This window comes from Triturus cristatus, chromosome 1_1, assembly GCF_964204655.1.
Source record: "Triturus cristatus chromosome 1_1, aTriCri1.1, whole genome shotgun sequence".
NCBI lineage: Eukaryota > Metazoa > Chordata > Amphibia > Caudata > Salamandridae > Triturus > Triturus cristatus.
In genome coordinates this window covers 1,024,101,689-1,024,125,895 of record NC_140579.1, presented here as the reverse complement: position 1 = coordinate 1,024,125,895, position 24,207 = coordinate 1,024,101,689, and the positions used below count along the sequence as shown (strand labels likewise).

General features: G+C 48.5%; 1 long non-coding RNA gene across 1 annotated transcript; it reads left to right on the top strand.

Annotated features, from left to right (window-relative positions):
- LOC146871472 (uncharacterized) lies at nucleotides 1-23,332 on the top strand. The gene is made up of 3 exons (XR_014959560.1): nucleotides 1-38; nucleotides 10,131-10,277; nucleotides 22,877-23,332. It is a non-coding gene; the product is annotated as an uncharacterized LOC146871472 (long non-coding RNA).
- Nucleotides 23,333-24,207: the final 875 nt, after the last annotated feature.

The following is a 24,207-nucleotide window of genomic DNA, read 5'->3' as shown; positions in this document are numbered from 1 at the left end:
TAGGGTTGAGCATGACTGGCAGAATCCACATGAAACAGGTGAAGTATCTCTTCGCACAACTTAATTTTTTTAAAAATGCGTATTTTCAACTTTGTACATTAGATTTTCTCTTGCCCATTATACAAGAGTTGATGATTTGTGTCTTGCCTGTTTTACATTGTGTTGCTGCTTTGTAGTTCTTAGTGTATGAGATCTGAGCGTGACAAGCAGAAGCAGATGGTGGAGTGGCACCGTGCACCATGAGTAATATTGTATCAAATACTGTCTTCTGCTACCCAACCAGTGCATGGTGACCTATTTCTATTGCTTGCCTCAAGGCTTATGTTATTGCTTCATCCATGACCACCCCCCCGATATATATGACTCCGAATTCCATTTATTCCAAATAATGTCCACTCTTAAATCACTATCCCATTGTCGTCCTTCTCACCATTTTTTTTCTCTTGTGTGTCAAATCTGTTTAACTTTGGTTATTAGTGTTAGGATCCAAGGTCGGTTGGGGGAGACACAGGTGATGTTTTATCTATGTAGGTGCAAAAACAGAATTTCAGAGTATGTTTTAAATGCCAGGTACCACGCAGTGAAATGGGTTTGCCTAGAAGGGTCTGGGCTGTTATCTGTTCAACATTTTGTGACTGACTCTTCGCCAGACTTGCGTCCTTTTTTTTTGAGCAGCATAATTATTGATGACAAAGCAATATAGTTTCCTGTTAAGCCTGACATGGACAGGGAAGAGACGAATACAAGATAGCTGCCGCCTTCCCACCAGTGACCGAAGCAGCGGCATAATGTCCGCTTCACCCTTTGATTCCCCTGGCGCTGCGTGAGGATAGACCCATGCCGGGAGTGACCTTGAGATTGAGGTGAGATACTGATTGGGGCACCTAGTTAAGCATCTGTTGTTTGGCATCTCCGTCACCGAGACCTGCTATGCGGGACCGCATGCATGGCTGTCGTGACCCGGGTAGAGTGGATGCCACATTTTTTTACACTTGGGGCGATCTGCCTGTGTGACGGTCTCCCAGCACGGTGTCCTGTGTGTTGCAGGCACCGGCACAGGCCTTGTGGTGTGATCAGACCCCCCCCCCCCCTTCATGCCCATTTTGAAGGGAGGCTGTCTGGCGGCCAGAGACCTCCTGCCTCCAATCGTCCATCACCAATAGCACTCTCCTTTGGGGATGGTTTTGGTGCCCCCCCCCCCCCCCGACCCCCCTGCCCATGACAGCGTCTGGAGGCCTGCCCGGCTGGGGTCAGTGCTTACAGGGGTGGTCACCGCCTGGACCGGGGCACACGTGGGTGCAGTGCCATTGTGATATAGTGATGTCATCTGGACTATGTAGCCTCGCAGATGAACACTAGAAATTGATTCCAAGCAGCCTGTTGTACTCTGGCAAGCCTTGCATTGTGGCCCAACTGGTGGATGGCTACTGATGACAACGTCACAGGCCTAGACCCGGGACAACTTGACTATGTGCAGCACTCAGATTCAGTAATTGATGCCTGGTGGGCTCCTGCGGGCCCGCACTATCTGCACACCTTCGCCCAGTGACATAGCCTAGGGCGGGCACGCAGGCAGTTGCTGCCAATTTCATGCTCCGCAGTGCCTACGTTGAGCAACCTCTGCCTCGGGTCCACAGAGACCCTGTAAGTCTAAGGACATGTAGCTTGCTGGGCCTGTGGTGCATCTAGCCCTGTTGTTATTCTCCAGACCTGTTGTTCTTCTCCAGACCTGTTCTTCTCCAGACCTCTTCTCCCCGATTGGAGTTTTTCTGGGCTTTAAAAGCAGGTCCCCGTGCCAGCTCCCCGCTGCCTCTGCCTCGCTTGTGCTCCTGCTGCTCCCTGCTGCATAGCCTCATTATGTCTGGCTCTCCCATCTGCCTGTTTGCTATACTGCTGTTATTAGTGTGCCGCATTCTCTCGTGCCTGATTATTAGATCTCCTAGTGTGCCATGTTCTTCCTACTGCCCCTACAATAATACTGTTGTCGGCCCATTCATTCCGCCATGGTCCCTCCACTGCTTATTGTTAGACTGTGATTGTAAAAAATGTGGTACATCGTGTTCCCTCATTATTGCTTGTTCTCTCTCGCTCCCTCTTTCCTGTTTTGCCCTCTCATTTTCTTCCCGCCAATGCCCCTGTTTTTTCCTCTTCCCATCCAGCTCCCTTGACAGGACCTACTCAAAGGAGGCTGCAGAGCGGCCCGCTACCGAAGGCAAGCCTGAACATCAGCCTCAACCAACTTGTCACCGACCCTACCCGCATCGCAGGACACTCGCTCTACCCCATTTTCACATCCACAGACCTAGTCCAGTATAACCACGTCTCATAGCTACACTGGCCCAACCACTACAGCATCCACTTCACCATCTCAAGTCTTACCAACACTGGCACCATGCCACCAACACCATGTGCAGAAACTGGTAAAAGATATAAGAAGAACAGTAAAACAATGCTCTCAACTCTCACCTCTCAGACACAGAACAGACTATGAAGAACTTCTCCAAGTGGAGCATAGAATGCGCCGACACATTTGCCCCAGCCAAACCCGCCAAATCCAGATGACTTGCCAGAAGAGCCAGCTGGTTCATCACGGAGCTGAAATCCACCAAATGCAACTGCCTGCAAGTAGAAAGGAAGTCGCGCACCAGCAAAGAGACAGGCACCCATACCACCTTTAAGACAGCACAAACCAGTACCACTCCCTCCTGAAAGAAAGAAAGAAGAATGCTCTAGCAGATGGCATAGAAGCCAGCACAAACCACAGCAAGAAGCTCTTCGCCATTGTGGAGTCCCCCAACCCTGCAGCCACCGAGAACGACACCACCCCTTCCCTAGAACTGTGACACACCCTGACTATCTTTTTCTACGACTAGATCTGTCAACTACGAAAACTTCAAAACCCTAACCCCCTGCCACTTACAGCATCAGCCTGCTCACACCCACAAACGCAAACCCCCAACAGCTGCTCACCAATTGGGAGCCTCTCACAATTTAATCCACAATCTCCATTATGAACTCTGTGCACTCTGGTTCACCCATAGACCACTGTCCCCACCCCTTCATCAATCTCGGGAGCAAGACGATTGGCTACGAGCTCAAGAAAGTCCTGAACACCATCATCTCGGCATACTTCCCTGAAAACTGGAAACATGGTGAAGTGGGGCCCCTACTGAAAAAAACATCCGCTGACCCAGCAGAGCAGAACTGAAGATCTACCGGCCCATCTCCCTGCTCCCCTTTCCAGCAAAGATTCACGAGAAGGCATTCAGCCAGCAACTCGCCAGACACCTAGAACACAACAATCTCCTGGACTCCTATCAATCTGGTTGCCTAATCAACCACAGCACCGACACAGCCCTCATCGAAACCGCCGAAATCAGGACCCTCCCGGACCTTTGCAAAACGGCAGCCCTCATCCTTATGGACCTATCAGCCGCCTTCAACACAGTCTCCCATTACATATTGATCAACAGACTCCTCCACACCCGAATTCAGTGAGAGGATAGCAACCACCTTTAGAGTAAGATCAAACTTGTTCAGCTGTCACCGCTTAATCTCCATTCATGGACATGGATTTTGTAAATGCCTGGGCGGAGAGCCCAGCCCTTCTATTGTAATAGCATGTACTCACGAGGGCGTAGCTACTCAAGCCCAGGAATTCTGGATACCATACTCTCTGTGCCCAATCTTGATCCTCTTGGATAACTTGGACCCAGTTGGTCCTAATATTCTTGAGAAAATGAGGCAGGAGTGGTGTCGACAGGAAGACCTAGAGGATTCCCATATTCCACTTAAGGTGGACCGCTTTCCTGAGTGAGAGAAGCCTTGGAAACACCAGTCTGCAGAAGTGCTTACATTGCTCCTTTTTGGTAGTGGCAAACAGATCGAGCCACGGATCTCCCTATTCGTGTAAGAGAAACTGCCCTCCCTCCAGGTATAATTGCCACTTGTGATCTGCTAGGCGCTGACTGCTGAGTTCATCCACCAAGCGGATGGCCCTCCACTCCAGAAGGTTGATGTGGGGTTGGGACTCCCCCTAGAGGTCACTGATCTCTGCCCCTCACAGATGGCCAACTCAGACACTACACATTTGTCACTGTCAGCTCAGGGAAGGTAAGAAGGCTCTGCCATGAATCATCCGTATTGAGACCCCCCTCAAATGGATCACCTCACACAGAAGAACTCAGATCCCTTCTCCCACAATTCACCTCCGAATCCGAGAAGATCTGCAGCATTCCACATGGATTGTCCCTCAGCCCCTCCCTCTTCAAGATGCACATAACCCCCTGGCCAACACCGTCTGATCGCATGGACTCAAAATCATCTCCTATGCCAACGAGACCCAGATCACCCTCTCGCTGTTAGAAGAACCCTCCATTACCAGAGCCAACTTCCACAGATGTATGATGAACTGGATGAAGGACAACTGACCCAAGCTCGGCATGGACAGGATAGAAGTCCTCATCTTTGGGAACAACACCTCACCATGGAACGACGCATGGTGGCCTGCTTAACTTGGCCCATCCCCGCCCTGACAGACCGACCACTCCCGCAACCTCTGCGTCATCTTGAACAGCAAATAATCTACGAAGAATCAGGTAAACACAGTCTCATTCGCTTGCTTCAATAACATACACATGCTCCGCAAGATCTTCACTTGGCTCCCAGTCAACACTAGAAGGATCGTCATGCAGGCCCTCGTCACCGGCAGGCTGGACGATGGGAGCACATTCTACATAGAAGTCACTGCACATCTGAAGAAACTACAGACAATACCAAACTCGGTGGCAAGGTACATCCTCGATCTCCCCAGATGGAACAACATCACACTCCACCTCAGGAAGCTGTATTGGCTCCTGATCCAGAAGAGATTCCAGTTCAAGATGCTGACCCACTCATACAAAGCCCTGCACAACGAAGGACCAGCATATATCAACAAAAGTATACCCTTCCACCAACTGTCAAAACACCTGTGATTGCTTCCCCCATCCTCGCAGAACCCCCCCCCCCCCCACCGCCCCCAGATCAGCTGAGTTGACGGCAGGGGATACTCCTTCTCAAACCTGGTGGCCAAAGCTTGGAACGACCTTCCTCTGCACCTCCCGACTGCCCCATTGCTCGGGCAATTCAAGAAAGGACTCAAGTCCTGGCTGGTTAAATGTACAGAACACCATGAAGCAGTTAAGCAACTCCAGTGCCTTTAGACCCTCACAGGTGATATACTGCACTTGATATATCCTTAATTGATTAAGAGGTCGTAGACCGCCCCACTCAATCGCTCTGTGGCTCTGTGGCATCTGGTTGAGTGTGGGGAACTGCGGAAGCCTGAATCTTGCACTTTACCTACTTGGGGCCTTGCGCCCCGGCAACAATTCTCTGTGATCCCTGGAGCAAGCGGACCTGTTGGAGTGTGCCTATACCCCCCCAAGGCGAATGTGGCTCTGTAGTTGGAGATGGGGCGTGACAAGCCCCCACAGCCAAAGCTGGCCCAAACCAAAATGGACCAGTACATCAAACCTACTGTAGATATCCAGTGGACCACAGAGCAGCTCCCCCATCGATCACAATAAACAGACATGCCTATCATCCTCAAAGCAATTCAAAGAGCAGTAGAGACAAAAGTGGATGAGGTCCGGGTGGATGTCTCCCTCCTGCGCCAAGATATTCGCAAAGTAGCAGACAGGGAGACTGAGGCTGAGGCCAGGGTCTCCACGGTTGAAGATGAAGTGACAACCCTTACACTCCAGGTCTCCCAAGTTGCTCTCCACAATGGCTACCCTAAAAGAATGAGCAGAGGGTGCTGTAAACAGTTTCCTGGGATACAATCTGTGCCCAGAGGGGGTTGAGGCCTCCGGGTCAGACTGCTTTCTGGAGGAATTGTCCCATTCTTTTGTCCCATCCGATAAGCTGTCTCAAGGGAGCAAGAACCCTGACCCTCTGGTCAGGCTATTGCTCTCCCGGCGTGCAGCTCCACCTCTCCCAACTGCATCCTCTACTGATCTAGCCTGCTTCTTCTGGCTTCTCTGCTGCCTTTTTTGCCCTGTCCGTTCGTGCCTGTTTTCCTTTTTACTTCCTTCATTTTTGACCTCCTCTATTTCCTTTTCCTTTTTTATCCCTTGCCTCCTTCCCACTGCTGCGGCCCCTCCCGAGAGTTCCCACTCCCGCCTCTTAGTTGACCCACCCTCCCCCGACACCTACTTAATGGAGGCCCCTGTGCGGCCGTGCAGCGGGCACGTCGCTTGCACGTCAAAGCCAAGCCTGACCGCAACCAGCGCCAGGAACCCTAGTCTTCCGACCCGCCAGTGCTACAGCTCCTTGGCTCTCTACGCACTCAACATCGGCAAGGACAACTACTGTAACTCTATTCACCTCTCGACACCCACGGACATTTCACCTGCCGCCACTGCTTCACCTTCGCCGAGACCCAGGACCCTGGACACTCCTCCACCCTCCAGCAACAATGCCATCACACCCCAAACCCTGCAATGCATCCTGCTCAACATCCGCTCCCTCCACAGACACGCAACGGAAATCTGGGACCTCCTCGACAGAACCACCACTGGCGTCGCCTTCCTCACCGAAACCTGGACGAACGGCGCCTTGGGACCGGGCATCGTGATCGCCATCCCCGAAGGCTACAAGATCACGTGGAAGGACCCCCCCGGTGGAGGCATCGCCATCACCCACAAGTCTAACCTTCGTCTGAGCACCTACACCGACGGGCCCACAGACCTGATGGAACACCTCCATTTCAAGGTACAGCCCAACCTGTCCACCACTCTCCGAGACACCCTCCTCTACAGACCCCCCCAGTCCCCGCACACCTCTCTCCGACTCAATCACCAACATCATCACCCCGCAAGCCATCACCTCCACAGACTACACCCTGCTGGGAGACCTAACTTCCACCTCAAGAACCTCCAAGACCCCAACTCCGCCTCCCTCCTGGACAACTTCCACAACAACACACTCGGATCATACCAGATGCATCGTACCCAGCAGGACACACCCTCAACCCCATCTTCACAGCAGGAAACTCCATCACCTTCCCCCACACCTCAGAACTTCCATGGACAGGCCATTGCTGTGTCCAGTTCACCATCAAGACTAACATCACCCGCAAACGTCCTCTCCAGCGCAGGAACTGGAACAAGATCTCCGACAACCACCTCACCGCCTCCCTCAGCAGCTCCACTCCCACCACTACAGACGACGACCCTACCACTGCAGCTTGTGCCCTACACAAATGGATCACCGACTGCACCAACACCATCGCCCCCTCAAGAAAACTTCCAACCCTCATGCCAAGAAGGTCAGATTGTTCTCCACCAAACTGTGAGAATCTAAACAAACCTGCAGACGCCTCGAAAAGCTATGGAGGAACTCCAAAACTACAGCAGACTTTAACAGCTACAAACTCATCAGATACTCAATGAAGAAAAAACTCCAGGACAGAATCACCACCCATGCACACAACAGCAGGGAACTATTCAGCATCATGAAAGAGTTTGCCCCACCCAACAGTGAGACTACTGACATTCCAACCTCCCAGGACCTCTGCGACAGACTCTGCGCCTTCTTCCATCTCAAAATCAGGCCATCTATGACCACTTAGACAACAACCTCCACGCGGAACCCACACTCGCCATCCCCTACAACACGCAGCCGACACTTGACAGCTGGACCGGCCGCAGCATTGAAGACATCCTGAAGACTGTGAAGTCAACTCACTCCGGGGCCCGCCACGGACCCCCACCACATATACCACAGGGCTGCAGACATCATCGCCCCCGAGCTTCGAATCCTCAACCGCTCCCTTGAGACCTTGTTCCCCAATGACTGAAAACACGCCGAGATCAACCCTCTCCTGGCAAATCCCTCGGCGGACACCACTGACCTCACGAACTATAGAACCATCTCCTTACTCTCTTACCTGGCAAAAGTCATGGACAAAGCCGTCCACAGTCAACTTGCCTCCTTCATAGAAGAAAACAGCAGCCTCGACTCCTCCCAATCAAGCTTCAGAAAGAATCACAGCACTGAAACCACCCTTATAGCTGCGACAGACAACATCCGCTCCGTCTTCGACAGAGGAGAGACTGTGGCCCTCATTCTCATGGACCTCTCCACTGCTTTCGCCAGTCTCACACCACACCCTAGCCCGCAGACTCCACGACACAGGTATCTGGAACAAGGCCCTCGACTGGATTCACTCATTCCTCTCTGGCAGAACACAGCTGGTCAGACTCCCTCCTTTCCCCTTAGAACCCACAGCAACCACCTGCGGAGTCCCGCAAGGATCCTCCATCTGCCCTACCCTGTTCAACGTCTACATAGTCCAGCTCGCATTAATTGTCAGATCATGTGGACTCAACATCATATCATACGCTGACGACAACCAACTCATCCTCTCCCTATCCAACGAACCCAACATCTCCAAACACAACTTTCAAGAAGGAATGGAAGCAGTTGCCAAGTGGATGAAGAACAGCTGCCTACAACTAAACACAGACAAAACCGAAGTACTCCTCATGTGCGCGCACCTTGACCTCTGGAACAACACCTGGTGGCCCCCCCCCGCCCTCAGGAACCCACCAACGGACCACGCTTGCAACCACAGAATCATCCTGGGCTCCAAACTCAAAATGGACCACCAGATCAATGCTGCCACCTCTTCCTGCTACCACTTCCTCCACCTCCTCCGAAAGACCTCACCTACAAACTCCAGAACGCAGCCACCATACTAGTCCTCAACCTACTGTGCCACTGCTACATCAGCCAACACCTACGGACACTACACCGGCTCCCTGGCGAGAAGATAATCACCTTCAAGCTCCTCACCCACGGCCACAAAGCCCTCCAACACCGGACCAGCCTACATGAACTAGCGCCTCTCGTTCCACGCACCCCAAAGATCCCTCAGCTCAGCTTTCTCTTACAAAGGAACCCCACATCAAGAAGACCAGAACAGAAGGAAGATCCTTCTCTTTCCTTGCGCCCAAGCCATGGAACACCCTCCCTCTCCACCTCCGACAGACACCTTCCCTCGCCAAGTTCATGATGGTATTCAGGGCCTGGCTCTTCGACGAAGCACCGTAGCATCCTGGAGCCGAGCATCCGTCCCCCCCCCCAGCGCCTTGGGACCCTTTCTGTAGTTGTGCTTTACAAACCCTTGATTGATTGATCTGGTTTTCGTGCAGGAGAGGGTGCATCGGGCCCTTGCTAATTGACCACCCCCAGGGGTTTTCTCGCCTCATGATAGGCTGCATCTTCAACCACCAGGATAGGGATGTCATCTTCCAGGAGGCTCGTATCAGCAATATCTGCACTTCAACACCAAGCTCATGATCTTCCCAGACTACACCCGGGCGATCCAGCAGCGCAGATGCTTGTTTGAGGATGTTAAACAGAAAATCCGGGCCCTTCCGATCCAATATATGCTCCTTTTCAACTCCTCCACCTATTTCTTTGATGCTCCACAACAAGCATGGGTGTGGGCAATGGCGCAACAGGCACTCTGGCCCACCAGAGTTGGGGAGGCAGCAAACATGAGGACAACTTGATCTCCGTTAGCCCCCCTCTCAGGTACGCCGGAGAAAGAGAACCCCCTAAAGGATGGACTGACCAAACCAGCATAGGAGATAAGGGTTATTGAGCCCATCTTGTGCTAGGAGTGCACTGGGAGCTCTGGACCCAGATGCATCGCTCTCTGGCACCCCCACTCTCTTCCAGACTCAAGACGGTGATCCTGAGCCACTCACTTGAACCCTGGTTGGCAGTGAGGTGCAGAATGACTCGGTCATGAATAGCCAACCATTGCTGCAGATGCTGTGAACTTCTCTATTGCTGTATTGCATATAATCTTTTTGGCTGTGGAGTGGGGTGAAGGGAGTGTTTTCCGGTATTATGTTCTTCGGTTTTATTTTGATAATCAGAAATTGCTGTCAGCTAGCGTCAACTTTCCATTGGGCAACCGGGAGCCTCAGACGGCTCCTGAGACAACCTTCTAGTTTCTTTATGTTTGAATGTTGGGCGAGAGATTCTTCAGGGTTGGAAGTATGGGGTGGGGGCTGTTGGGTGGTATGGGTTACTGTTTTGTTTTGCTTTATTGTTCTGACATTCTTTAGCAGGCACCTACAACAAACTTCATCCACTGCGTGCACTCACAAACATCATGCTCTACGGCTCCACTGAGTCTATCCCCCTGTGGACCAGGAGGCTTCTCGTGGGGAGAGGATCCAGCCCACCATTTAACACTCCCGCTCCAACTGATTAAGGTAATTTCCTTGATTGTAAACTATCTCCTCAACCGATAAGAAATCGGTGGTACTTCTCTATATAAAGCGGTTTCGCCTGGATGTGGTCATGCTTCAAGAAACGCATCTTTTAGGCTCCCACTGTCCCTTCCTCGTTGGATTTGGCTATGACACAGTTTTTCATGCTGGCTTCTTCAGAGGTTCACACGGAGCCGCTATACTGCTGCTCAATGCCTTCCCAATGTCGGTGTCCTCCTCATACATTGACCCACAGGGGAGGTACATAGGGATGGAGGGCCCTCTAGAGACTAGACACCAGAACTTCATATTGGCCTATGTTCCCCAACCGATGTTGCACTCGACACTGCAGGCACTCCAGGACCTTGTGGTGACCCCCCACCCTCCCCAGGGACTACCTGATGGGGGGTGATTTTAACGCGGTCCCAGACCCCAGTCTGGATATTTCTAGTAGACAAAGACTGCATTGACGTTATAGAGGAGGAATCCCAGATCGTATTTAAGCTCAACTGTAATGCTGTATCCTCTGCTGGAACCCCTATGGGCGTCCAGTAAACACACCCTGAGGGGTCTGATCAAAGGATATGTAAGGGGAAAGGAAACACGCCAACTGGTACAGGTAATGGATTTAGAAGCCCAGAACCTCTCCCTGGAGTGGTGGAACTGTGGCTGGGCCTCTGCGACATTGAGAGCCAGCCACAGGTCCATCACTCCAGGAAGAGGATCTGGATTGCTGTGGCTAGTGAGGCCCACCCTGAAACCGATCTCCCTAGAGGATGCTAGACAGTGCTGGAGAGCATTGACCCAGCTGGTCTATGAACATAGAGACAAATCTTGCAAGCTCTTATATTGGTTGGCAGCTCATGCCACTGCGACTAGGACAGTACCGGCCATTCGCGATTCTCATGGAACCCTTCGTGAAAGTATGCCCGAGGTTGCTCAGGTCTTCGCGGCTTATCAAAACTTCTATGTGGCAACTCCCTGTACCCCCACAGGAGCGTGCATTCCCACTGCTAAAGGAGATTTCCCCTGCACTCGATCCCTGCCTTCTGTGGCCCGAGGACTTGACTAACCGATCACCACTGAGGAGATAAACTTGCCCATTTCAGATCTCAATTCAGGCAAGACCCCTGGCACAGATGGGTTCCCCATTGAATTCCTTAAAAGCTACCTGACCCATTTGCTCCCTCACCTACTGGCCATCTACACTGAGCTGGCAGAGCGTGGATCGTCATCCCCGTCCCCCCCCAGACCTAGACACTGTCACTATTGTGTTTTCCAAGGCCCACAAGCCTGCAGGACATTGCGCCTCTTATATGCCTATGCCTCTCATAAACTTGTTTGCGAAGGTCCTAGTGAATACATTAAGTCACACACTGAGTTAACTAATCCACCCAGACCAAATGTTGGTTCATGCCTGTGAGGAGCAATTCACCCTGTCCCAGCAGTGCCAGTTGAGCGTCTCCCTGGCCTTACTTCCAATTGACTTTGAAAAGGCCTTTGACACTGTCGCATGGACCTTCTTGGAAGCTGTGCTGAAGCATGCGGGTTTTGGGACTTCCGCAGACCCATCAGCCTGCCATACAATGCCCTGCATCCCATGTCCAGGTAAACGGAGTCCTATGCCTGCCCTTCCCAGTTTTTAGAGGCTGGCACCAGGGCTGTCCCCTGTCCCCATTATTTGCCCTAGTGATCGAACTCTTGGCAAGTCTTATCAGATGTAAAGCCCAAATTCGGGGATGGCTTTAAGAGGAGGATCCTGAAGAACACATATCACTGTATGTGAATGACATCCTATTATTTCTGGATGACCCGCAGCATTCCGGCCCCAGATGCCTCTAAATACTACCCCTGTATGAAGAAGCCTCTGGTCTGCAGATAAACAAGTCGCTGTTGGTACCTGTTGAGGAAAATACTGGAGTACATTCTTGGTGCCCTGCGATCCCGATATGCTGCCGCTCCTTCAGATATTTAGAAATCTATATTCTCTACCTCCCAGATCTGGCCTGGACTCTTAATTTTCAGCCCATTATGAACCCCTTGACTAGGGACCTCTGGAAAAGGGGCCCCCTGCCTCCTAAGCGCTATGGGGTGGGTAGCCTTAATTAATATGATGTGCCTCCTGCACTTGCATGTTATTGTAAACTTGCATCACTCAATCCCCTGAGGACAGCCCTGTTGTGCCTCTTGGAGGAGGTTGGGGGACTGAGACTGGAGAGAATATTTATCAGCATGGCCACATTGTTGGCCAACAAGATATCGTCCGTAACTGGAAGTCACTGGAATCGCCCCTCATTGGAGGGGGTGGACTGGTGTGCCCGCTATGAGAATCTGATCTATGGGGCCCAGTCATGCCACCAAAAGAATGATAAGATATGGAGGGGATGGTGGATGCATCATGGGTCGAATGTGTAATGATATTGAAGATGATGTATTTACTATGGTTATATCTCCAATGCATTTTTATGGAGTCTTGTAGCATTGTTTGTGGGAAATGCCGAAATCTGAGAACTTGGGTATCAAAAAAGAATTTGATGCTTTAAAGTCCCACAGTTACCTGGATAAGGACAATGTTTCCTAGTGCCCATAGTGCTAAAGTTAAAGCAGCTGTCACCCATGGGCTGTGCACCACAAAGTTTGATCTTACCCACACCATGGGAGACCTAGCGGCAGCCCCAGAAACATTTGGTAGTTTGGCTTACAAATCTGCAGCGACTGATGGTGGCAAGGAATAGCTGCCTATTTGCAACCATCTCAGGAATTGGATCTTCACGCTGCTCCTCAGAGTTGATGGTAAGTTCCTTTGGGTTCTGATGCAGATTTTGGGTGCGTCAGGTTTTATAAAGTTGATGTAGCAGTTGCACTTACCGTGTGAGTCTGTATCCATGCTGGTGTTCAGGGCCTCCTCTTGCAAATCTGAGGTCGCTTTCACACACTCGATACGAGGTCCGAATTCTGGTCAGATTACTGCCTAGGGTGACAAACCTGTCTTCTCCAGCAACAGTGTACAAAGGCGATGGCCCTTGAATCCCCATGGGCCTTTCCTGGTATACAGGGGTTGTTACTCGCCTAAGGAGACAACCCGCTTGGGGGGGTCTCAGTTACGGCCCTATTATTTCCACATTGTTGCACCAGCATGACTGTTCTTAAGTCCCTGTTGCTCAATATTGTTATGCAGTCGTTGCCTCTCTCATATAAGGCAGCCCTATAGTCTCTGAAGCTTTGTTATAACGCGAAGGCCCTTACATTTCAGTGCCCCCCTTTTCTAATACAGGGGTCATATCTCTCACGCGGACAGGTAGTACGATCGGTGCAGTGGTCCCGATGCACCCTAATTTTATACTCTGCCTCTCAGACTCTTGCATCTGGACTTCTAGACCTTGCTATCTCCTAGATCTCTTCTGAACGTCACAGAGTTCACTGGTCTTGGGTTAGGTAGAAGGCTGTGTTCCAGGTGAGAAGTCTTGATCCTCTTGGGTGATGTTTCCTCAGCAAGCATGGGAGACTGGGCGACCCTCTGGGTCACAATCCAAATTGCAACAGGCTGAACTCTTGTTGAGTTCTTACATGCTGACGATCAGCTTCATTTGACAAAATGTTTGTCTCAAGCCTCCTCTTTCATAAACATTTTCCAAACAAAGTGTTGGATTTTGTGTCTCTGCTTTTGATTCATGTAATGGGGGGCCTACTTGGAAATGCCCACATCTTATTACACTTACTGTAGTTAATAATCTATCACTGAAGGACAGTCTCCAAATTTGAGAGCCCCCAACACAGGCCACCTTGATGTTCTCATCAGTGACGCGTGGTTTAAATGGTTACCCGTGACATTGATCTTCTCAGTCCCATAGGGTTCCACAGATGTGCTCAAGCCTCCTTTGACCAGTGATTCCTTCCGAATAAAAGAGCTACCTTTTGAAATGAAGGACAGACCCTTACTCTCCCTTCACCCAGTGTTTTTCCTTCCAGTTTGAGAAAATGCAATTTACATTTATGTTTTTTGAAGATTTATTGATTGAAAACTGAACTTGGTGTTATTTATTGTTGATTATTAATACACATTTGTTTGACTGTAGTCTCAGTCACATGACCTCTTCCGACTTCATGGCAGAAGAAAAGTGCAGGAGTTGCTCTTCTTCTAGCGAGAAGCAGGGTGCCTTGATTTTCTGCTGTACAGGGACGCGGTCTCTGTGCCGGTTCGTCCGGCAAGGCATGTGTCAGGTGAGGTAGCCGCCGCAGTATTGGCGTGCTCTCCACCCCAAGGCAGAGCCAGTGAACATTATGAAGCCCAGGTAGGCAGCTGGGGCCACTTGTGGGTTCAGCGAGGGGCCCTGAAATCGGGGAGATGTCAGAGTGAGGTCAAGATGAGGCAGGATAAGCAGCATAACTGTCAATACATGTGTAGCGCAAAACACTTCCCCACTTGGACTCGCGGCCTGCAGGGGAACAGAGATAGCTAGCATAATGAAGAGCACGCGGGGGTGGGGCAAAATACATGGTGAGAAGGCCCAGGCGCCGAGGCTTCCTGCCCAAGGTAGTGAACAAAGAAAGACAGACAGAGTGGTGTGGCCGCAGAATAAAGCAGGCTGAGGTAATTCACCGGCAATACAGCACAAAACAAGGGTACAGTTTCTAATAGGCAGTGGGGGTTGATAAGGCTGTCAGAAGGAACAGGCGGGTGTACCAGAAGGATTTGGGGGGATCCAAGTGATCGGATCTGAATGCCTTCACACACCCAGAAGGGTGTCATGCTTCATCATTGGGCTGCTCCTCATCGGGCCGATGCTGCAATGCGCGACTGGTCCCTCAGTGGGGGGCTCTATAGCGGAGATCTTTTGATCTTAGCCGTATTGATGAATGCAAGTGAGGGGGTGTAAGTGTAGGGTGGTGTCTAGGTGATCGAAAATAGCCTAAGTAGTACCGAGGAGACTTTTTATTAAAGTGGTCCCCATGACAATGTAAAAACAAGGGAGCTGTCACAGGTAATGCTATACCAAGATAGCTTCAAAAAGGGTTACGTGGGGGTCAACTGATGTAGGCCATAGCCCACAATATCTAGCTTGGGCTCTTTGAGATGTCTCTCCGAGCCTTCGCTAGACCAAGTGGTCCCCTCAAAGGATGACCAAACAGAAGCTCAAAGGGACTAAATCCCATTAATTTCTGTGGCACTTCTCTGTAGGTGAAAATCAGGCATGGCAAAAGGACAACCCGTCTTCTGAGTTCTTCAGGGAGTCTCATGATCATACCTTTCATGGTTTTGTTGAATCGCTCAACTAGACCACTGGTTTGTGGGTGATATGGGGTGGTAAACTCAGCCAACATGGCTTTTAGGTAGCCAGGTGATGAAGTTACTATCTCTGTATGACACCACCTCATTAGGAAATTCCACTCCAGTAAAGATAATGATTGGGGCCCTGACACCAGCAGGAGCTAGTGGTATTATCCACTACCAACAGTATACATTTGTTTCCTGATGTTTCACATTTTCATAGGGAACGCCTACCACTGGAAGTGGAATTAAGGGGGCTTTTGGTGGTGAGTTGTTTTGCCACTGACTTGATAGGTAACAGAGGAGTTGCAAACTCCTTCACTTTTTGGGACTTGCTTGGGCAGTAGAAGTAGGCAACTAGCCAAGTAGCCAAGTTCTTACCCTGGTACCCACCCTTGGATTGTGAAGTGCCTCTAGCCCCACCCTCCTGAACAGGTTTCTGTGGGATTTTAGAAGACTCTTTAACTTTTTTGCTTAGACTTTTCCAAATCTTTCCAGTGGGGGAGAATAGCAAACCCTTTCTTTTGCGCACCCCCACACTGAGATAATTGGGTCACCCTACTCTTGATCAAATGGTTAGCCTTTTCCCCCAAACTACGCAGGAGAGGCTAAACCTATGTCTACCAAGTATTGATGCCATTTTTCAGACGTACAGTCACCTACACCACCCTACACTTGTACCCCCCCAAACTTGCATTCATTAATATGCCTAAGATGAACAGATCTCTGCTAAAAAGCACCCACTGAAGAGCCTCATCGGGCATTGCAGCGCCCGCCCAACGAGGGGCAGCCCAATGATGAAGCATGACACCCTTCTGAGTGTAAGAGACAAAGTCCTGCGCACACAATCAGGATAAAGCTTATTAGTAGCATCTGTCAGAGGAATGAGTAAGTAAATAAATTCAATTGATTTTGAACATAGAAGGTCGACATCAGCAGAATTTTTGAGAAAAGAAAAACTTTATGTGTGTCAATGTCTGACCAATACAAAGCACGCAAATATTCAGCCGACACGTGTTTCGTCACACTGTGTAAAGATGTGACTCTTCAGGGCTGGGAAGGACACAAAGAAATAACAGAAAATGAAGATGAGTAAAAAAAGGGCAAAAATTATAACACATTATATTGCAAAGACTGAAAGAACGTAGGTCCAAGGTGTGAGATGCTCTTGATGTGAAACGGGTGAAACAATGTCTCAAGAACAGAGTTTAAAGCAAGATGCATCTGGACTGTAGAGCTGGACGAGGTACTATCAGTAGAAAAAGTGGCTATGGAGAATCCAAAATATATAAGAGCAGGCAAAGGACGGTGAAAGGTGCTCTTAATAAGGGCCCGGTGATGCTAAGTCACTGTAAAACTGAAAATCAACAATGTGCAATAAAGAACGCTTCACTGGAATGCTCCTAAGCAGAAAAGAATCGCGTGTTTGTACGAATGTGTAGCATGCTGGATAACTGCTGCACTAGTAAAATAAAAATTGCGTGTGCCAAATGACTATGGAGAGTGCAAGAAAAATTATGGTGAAAAAACAGAAAAGGTAAAGATAGTGGGCTAAAAGACGACTGGTGATGGATAATGCATAAAATCCCAAAACGCATGCGAGAATGTGGCTGAACATTGTAACATTAGGAATTCGTGATAGAGTTATGCTTGTAAAGCACATAAGTAACCTGAGCAGAATTGAAACGGAAGAGTCTAGTGATCCTTCAGATTACGAATGGAAACACACAATAATGACAAAAGTGCGTAGACAAATTGATCTCTATGCAGTGTGACAGGTAGGTAACAAACAATAATGATAATGGAAGAAAAATATATCAAAGGCCATAATAAAACCGGAATAAACCATTCTGTAAATAGAGAGAAAACATAAGAAATGCAGTTTGGAAGACATAAGAGATACAGTGGCCGTAGTTACTAGAAAAAGCAGCAATATGACAAAAGAAAAAATGGAGCAGAAATGACGGTTCACTAAATCACTGGAGGCAGCCTAAGAAATGTTAGGCGGCAAAGGACTAATCAAGATGAACAATAAAAAGCGGCAAGCGTAATGGGAAAAGGGCTAAGGTATGATCTATTAAGTGACAGTGTTTATTCTTGGTTACGGAGCCGTGAATGTGAGACGGAGGGAAATACAAAGCATGCACGTGGAACGGGGAACGTAGCCGATTCGAGCAGGATTGAAGAACTCCCCGTACCTGATGATATCGATGAGCGTGGACCTTGAAACGTAAATGAAACTGGCAAGGTGAGGGTGCGGTACGGAAAGACCGGTCACCCGAACTGGTAAGTTAGGCGCCGATGTGTACCAGCCACGTGGGTTATTGGCTGTACAATCTAAGGTAAAAAAGGGGTAGAATGAGCGATGTGCAGTTTAAAATACAAAAGTGTGGCTAGCGGGTTGGGGTCTTACCGGGTGTGCTTGAGGATCACGGGATGTGGATCCACCGATTCCAGGATGTTTGGAATGCCGAGGTCCCGGAACCGGAAGCTTAAGTAACCGGGTTGTCAGAAATGACTCGAGAAAAACTAGAGCGCGCAGTGCATGCGGGCGAGGCTGAAGCAGGAAGTGAGGGAGTGAATGACTAAATCGTCATGGTTACGTGTCTAAGCAAAAAAACGGCTCGAGTGGCGTGAGCTCGCAACTAATGGCAGATAGAAGGGATAAGCAAGGACATGTACAGCAGACCCTACGAGGAGAATTAAGTATTCACGTATTAAGCAGCAGTGTGCGACAGATATAATAAGGGTACAGTGTACACATCAATGGGGATTAATTGAGTAGAATCACATGCATATTCATTAATGTCAATGAACAACGAAGAGACAGAAAAAAGGGTGGACATTTCCAAAAGTAACGCCAGAGGTGGTAACCGAGAACTGAGACTGAGGAGACAAGAGGCGACATGGATAATGCGCCTTCAGTCGGTTAAACACGGTCTCAACATTGACCATGAGTTACAGTACTTTCTAGGAACTTAACCCAATTTTTGTTTTTTCCTTTCATGTCATGACATGCCTGTTTGCTTACATGCTCTAGTATATATTTGCTTAATTTGTCATTATATGCTTGGTTTTTATGCCACTGATTACTTACAGAGAGGCAAACTCTGCTTTGACCTCTGAACCTGTTTTTTCTGTTTTCTTTAACTGTGCAACTATTGACTTTCGAGTTTCCACCCTTTTTTCTGTCTCTTCGTTGTTCATTGACATTAATGAATATGCATGTGATTCTACTCAATTAATCCCCATTGATGTGTACACTGTACCCTTATTATATCTGTCGCACACTGCTGCTTAATACGTGAATACTTAATTCTCCTCGTAGGGTCTGCTGTACATGTCCTTGCTTATCCCTTCTATCTGCCATTAGTTGCGAGCTCACGCCACTCGAGCCGTTTTTTTGCTTAGACACGTAACCATGACGATTTAGTCATTCACTCCCTCACTTCCTGCTTCAGCCTCGCCCGCATGCACTGCGCGCTCTAGTTTTTCTCGAGTCATTTCTGACAACCCGGTTACTTAAGCTTCCGGTTCCGGGACTTCGGCATTCCAAACATCCTGGAATCGGTGGATCCACATCCCGTGATCCTCAAGCACACCCGGTAAGACCCCAACCCGCTAGCCACACTTTTGTATTTTAAACTGCACATCGCTCATTCTACCCCTTTTTTACCTTAGATTGTACAGCCAATAACCCACGTGGCTGGTACACATCGGCGCCTAACTTACCAGTTCGGGTGACCGGTCTTTCCGTACCGCACCCTCACCTTGCCAGTTTCATTTACGTTTCAAGGTCCACGCTCATCGATATCATCAGGTACGGGGAGTTCTTCAATCCTGCTCGAATCGGCTATGATCCCCGTTCCACGTGCATGCTTTGTATTTCCCTCCGTCTCACATTCACGGCTCCGTAACCAAGAATAAACACTGTCACTTAATAGATCATACCTTAGCCCTTTTCCCATTACGCTTGCCGCTTTTTATTGTTCATCTTGATTAGTCCTTTGCCGCCTAACATTTCTTAGGCTGCCTCCAGTGATTTAGTGAACCGTCATTTCTGCTCCATTTTTTCTTTTGTCATATTGCTGCTTTTTCTAGTAACTACGGCCACTGTATCTCTTATGTCTTCCAAACTGCATTTCTTATGTTTTCTCTCTATTTACAGAATGGTTTATTCCGGTTTTATTATGGCCTTTGATATATTTTTCTTCCATTATCATTATTGTTTGTTACCTACCTGTCACACTGCATAGAGATCAATTTGTCTACGCACTTTTGTCATTATTGTGTGTTTCCATTCGTAATCTGAAGGATCACTAGACTCTTCCGTTTCAATTCTGCTCAGGTTACTTATGTGCTTTACAAGCATAACTCTATCACGAATTCCTAATGTTACAATGTTCAGCCACATTCTCGCATGCGTTTTGGGATTTTATACATTATCCATCACCAGTCGTCTTTTAGCCCACTATCTTTACCTTTTCTGTTTTTTCACCATAATTTTTCTTGCACTCTCCATAGTCATTTGGCACACGCAATTTTTATTTTACTAGTGCAGCAGTTATCCAGCATGCTACACATTCGTACAAACACGCGATTCTTTTCTGCTTAGGAGCATTCCAGTGAAGCGTTCTTTATTGCACATTGTTGATTTTCAGTTTTACAGTGACTTATTAAGAGCACCTTTCACCGTCCTTTGCCTGCTCTTATATATTTTGGATTCTCCATAGCCACTTTTTCTACTGATAGTACCTCGTCCAGCTCTACAGTCCAGATGCATCTTGCTTCAAACTCTGTTCTTGAGACATTGTTTCACCCGTTTCACATCTCACACCTTGGACCTACGTTCTTTCAGTCTTTGCAATATAATGTGTTATAATTTTTGCCCTTTTTTTACTCATCTTCATTTTCTGTTATTTCTTTGTGTCCTTCCCAGCCCTGAAGAGTCACATCTTTACACAGTGTGACGAAACACGTGTCGGCTGAATATTTGCGTGCTTTGTATTGGTCAGACATTGACACACATAAAGTTTTTCTTTTCTCAAAAATTCTGCTGATGTCGACCTTCTATGTTCAAAATCAATCGAATTTATTTACTTACTCATTCCTCTGACAGATGCTACTAATAAGCTTTATCCTGATTGTGTGCGCAGGACTTTGTCTTTTGTTCTCTTGGGCGGGTTTTTCCCACCTAATTGCAGGGGTCTCCTTGGGTTGGTACCCCTGACCTGACAGCACCACACCTACTCTTTCAAAGTGAATACTCACAGTGCACACGTCTGAGCGCCATCTTCCTTTATCCCCATCCAACCCTGCCACATTGTGATACCCTTCTGAGTGTGTGAGAGCATTCAGATCTGATCACTTGGGCCCCCAACTCCCCCCAAATACCTCTGTTCTACCAGCCAGTTCCTTCTGACATCCTTATCATCCATCCCCATGAGGAACTGCACTTTCCTTTTGTGCTGGATTGTCCATTTAGGGGCTTAGGTGCTGGACCTATTATATCTGCTCCCTTTTCCCCCTTTGATTTATAGTGATTCAGAAGCAAGCAGCAGTAGGGGAACTGGCGATCCTTGTTTTAGGCACCGGTTGTAGCGATGTCAGATGAGAGATGTGAGGTAGTGGAATGGCCTTCCGAAGAGTATTGGGATAACTGAAAAGGGAAAGTAGGAGGTGAAGAGCAGGGGTTGGAGGTTACATCTCTGAGGATGCAAGAATGGCTGGAAAGAGTGCTACAAGGTCTGCAAATACAATGGCCAGTGGAGGTGATTGAGGGTGGGGAGGGGAGATGCTGCGGGGAAAGGGAGCAGAGGGAGATCAAGTTGCCTGAAGCAAGACCTTGGCCCGGTGCCCATCTGCTGAGCCTATGCTGGGTGCAGAGGTGGCAAGGTTGAAGTGGAAAAAGGATGAAGGCCAGGAGGAAATGGAGCATTAACCATGGGCACCTACTAGTCTAGGGCAGCAGGAAGAGCAAAGTAAGGGACCCAAAAGGGTGTATTCTCACAGAGGTCAAGGGGGGCACAGGCGCAGCGAGGACAGGGCATGGGCGTAGCGAGGGTATAGGAGTTTAGTGGTTCAGCATTCATATTTTGCCTCTAGCGGGCTGGTAGGCATCTTGGGTGTGGCGTCTAGAGCTCTGAGGTGGGATAGCAGAAGGATGGAAGTCAGTGGAGACAGAATAGATGGGGAGGAATGTAGGGTAGCAAGGGGTATACACTCCAGACCTATTCTCTTTCTTGCAGTTTTCGGGACAGCCGGATGGTGTTTTGGGACATGGTGTATTCTGACACAGGGCCCACTGAGGACTCTCATCATGTCCATCAGAGGACATGCGCAGAGCATCTTCAGGAGGAAGGACATACGGGTCAAAACAGCCCACAACTATAGAGGACTTGGGAGGGCTGATGACTGCCACCCTCAGGAGAAGGTAAACATTTAACCCGAGGTGGTGTATAATGTTCAATATCTGATGACACTACCAACACGCACTGAGTGGGCGGGGCAGATGAATTGGTTGGTTCAATGGACTTAGACTATGAGGAGGATTGGCTGGAGGAGGGTGAGGTCTTGGGCAGTGATGTGATTGATAAGGCATAGCAGAGGTGGTGACAGCAAGGAGCACGAAGGTCTGTGGGTGATGGGGCTGGGTTTGTTAATCAGTGTCCACAGGCTTAAGACACACTACCATCCAGATCCACTGACACCAGGTTGGCGGGCAGGAGGCTTCTACTGGCAAGGCAGCAGACTACGGAGTGGGCACTGACTTTAATGCCAGGTAAGGATGTAAGGGCCACTTTGTTGTCCCGGTTATGTTGTCAATTGGCAGTGCCTTGAAAACAGGCACCGCAATGGGAACTGCCAATAAGTTCCAGCATGTCATGGACGGTGACATCCATGCCGTGCTGGAACTGGGGGGAATACAGAAAGGCAGGGGGCACATGTTATGCCTCCCCTGAATATATCCCCATGACATGGCCCCCTTTGTACTTGCACCACCAGCTTCTTCATGGCAGGGCCTCGCCATGAAAATACTGGTGGTGCAAAAACTCAAAATATGGTGAGCGGGACTGCGCCAGTCCCTGCTCACCATATTGCGTTGTGGCACTCTTGTGTCACCGCCAAGAAATGACTGTTCCCCGGCACAGCAGGCGGTCCACTGCCGATATGACTGAGTTGTAATCGGCAATACTGTGGACCACCACCCCTGTGCCACCGCAAGACCGCCAGACTTGTAATCAGGCCCTAAGTTAGCAAAGCTAAACTATTGTTCTGCGTATTAAGCAAACTGATTAACATATTTTTTTTAATTTGTTCCCTTTTCCAACAGGTACTATGTCATGAATTTTTCAGATGGGTACATTTACAATGCATTCAAATAGAAGAGGCAGCCTTACTAGAGCAATACGGCTGTCAATGTAGTTATTAATAATCTTTTGAGTATTAAATGCAGAGGTGTAACCCCATTATACTCTCAGAGGACCGAATACGAATATTGTGATACGTAGGAGGTAGAATCTTAATGTGTTTACAATAATATAAATATTTGCGGTGCTCATTATTCTGGTTTCATTAGTACACATTTTATTTCATATTTATCTTCCAATTGTAGCACCCTTTTTGTACAAAAGTGAACAGATTACAGTAAACATTTGTAAAGTGAATTATTGTGGTTTTCCTTTATACTGTCTTGGGTGTATCATAATGTATATGCAAGGCCAAGGTCCATTTCCTCGTCATCACTGAGAAAGAGAGCCTGACATTGCGTACCAACTGAAAAAGAACAGTTTCCACCATTGAAACTAATATAAAGGCATGGGAAAGTACTTTCAAACATATTTTTTAGAAAATGTTTTTAATCGCAATAAAGTCTTGCTTTTTCGAAACAAATAAGTATATATATATATATTATATATTTGCAAATTGTCTATTTTTCAACTTTTTGCAAATAAATTTTAAAATGAAAAAACATGGTGTTTGTTTCCTGTAGCTTACTCTAAAATAAAGTGCATCACTGGAACTATTATTTATTCATAATAATTGTTGTTTTAAATTGAAATGTCTACTAATATCTAACTATTGTATTTATTTTTCTATTTAAAATAAATTTCAGTTCGTTTGTTAAAATAGGGGCCTCATTATGATGGCGGTTGGACTTACGTCCGACAGACATCATACCGGAGACGGGACGGCTCGACTTGCTGGCAGAGGTCCCGCCAATGAAATTACAATGCGACTGCCTCCAGGGTGGTCGCAATGCCTATGTTTTGTATGGTGGCGGGTGCTGCGTGCTGCAGCACGCGCTGCAGTACAAAAATTAGAACGCATATCCCTGCACTACGTGGCAGGCACCTTGGGGTGCCTGCCATATGGTGCAGGGATATGTAAAACGCCCAAAACTAAGGGGGCCTGATATGGCCCCCAATGTCCCTTTCTGCCAGCCTTTTCATGGCATGTAAAGCGCCATGAAACGGCTGGCGGGGAGGGACATCATAATAATCCTTGTAGGTATTTTGGCTGCCTTCAACCCATCGGATGCATGGCGGTCGGGCTTTCCGACTGCCAACCATACGCCCGCCATTGTAATATGGTGGGTGGTAAACATGCTTAGGATGGCATTGATACCGCCAGTCATCGTAATCAGGCCCTAAGTATTACCTG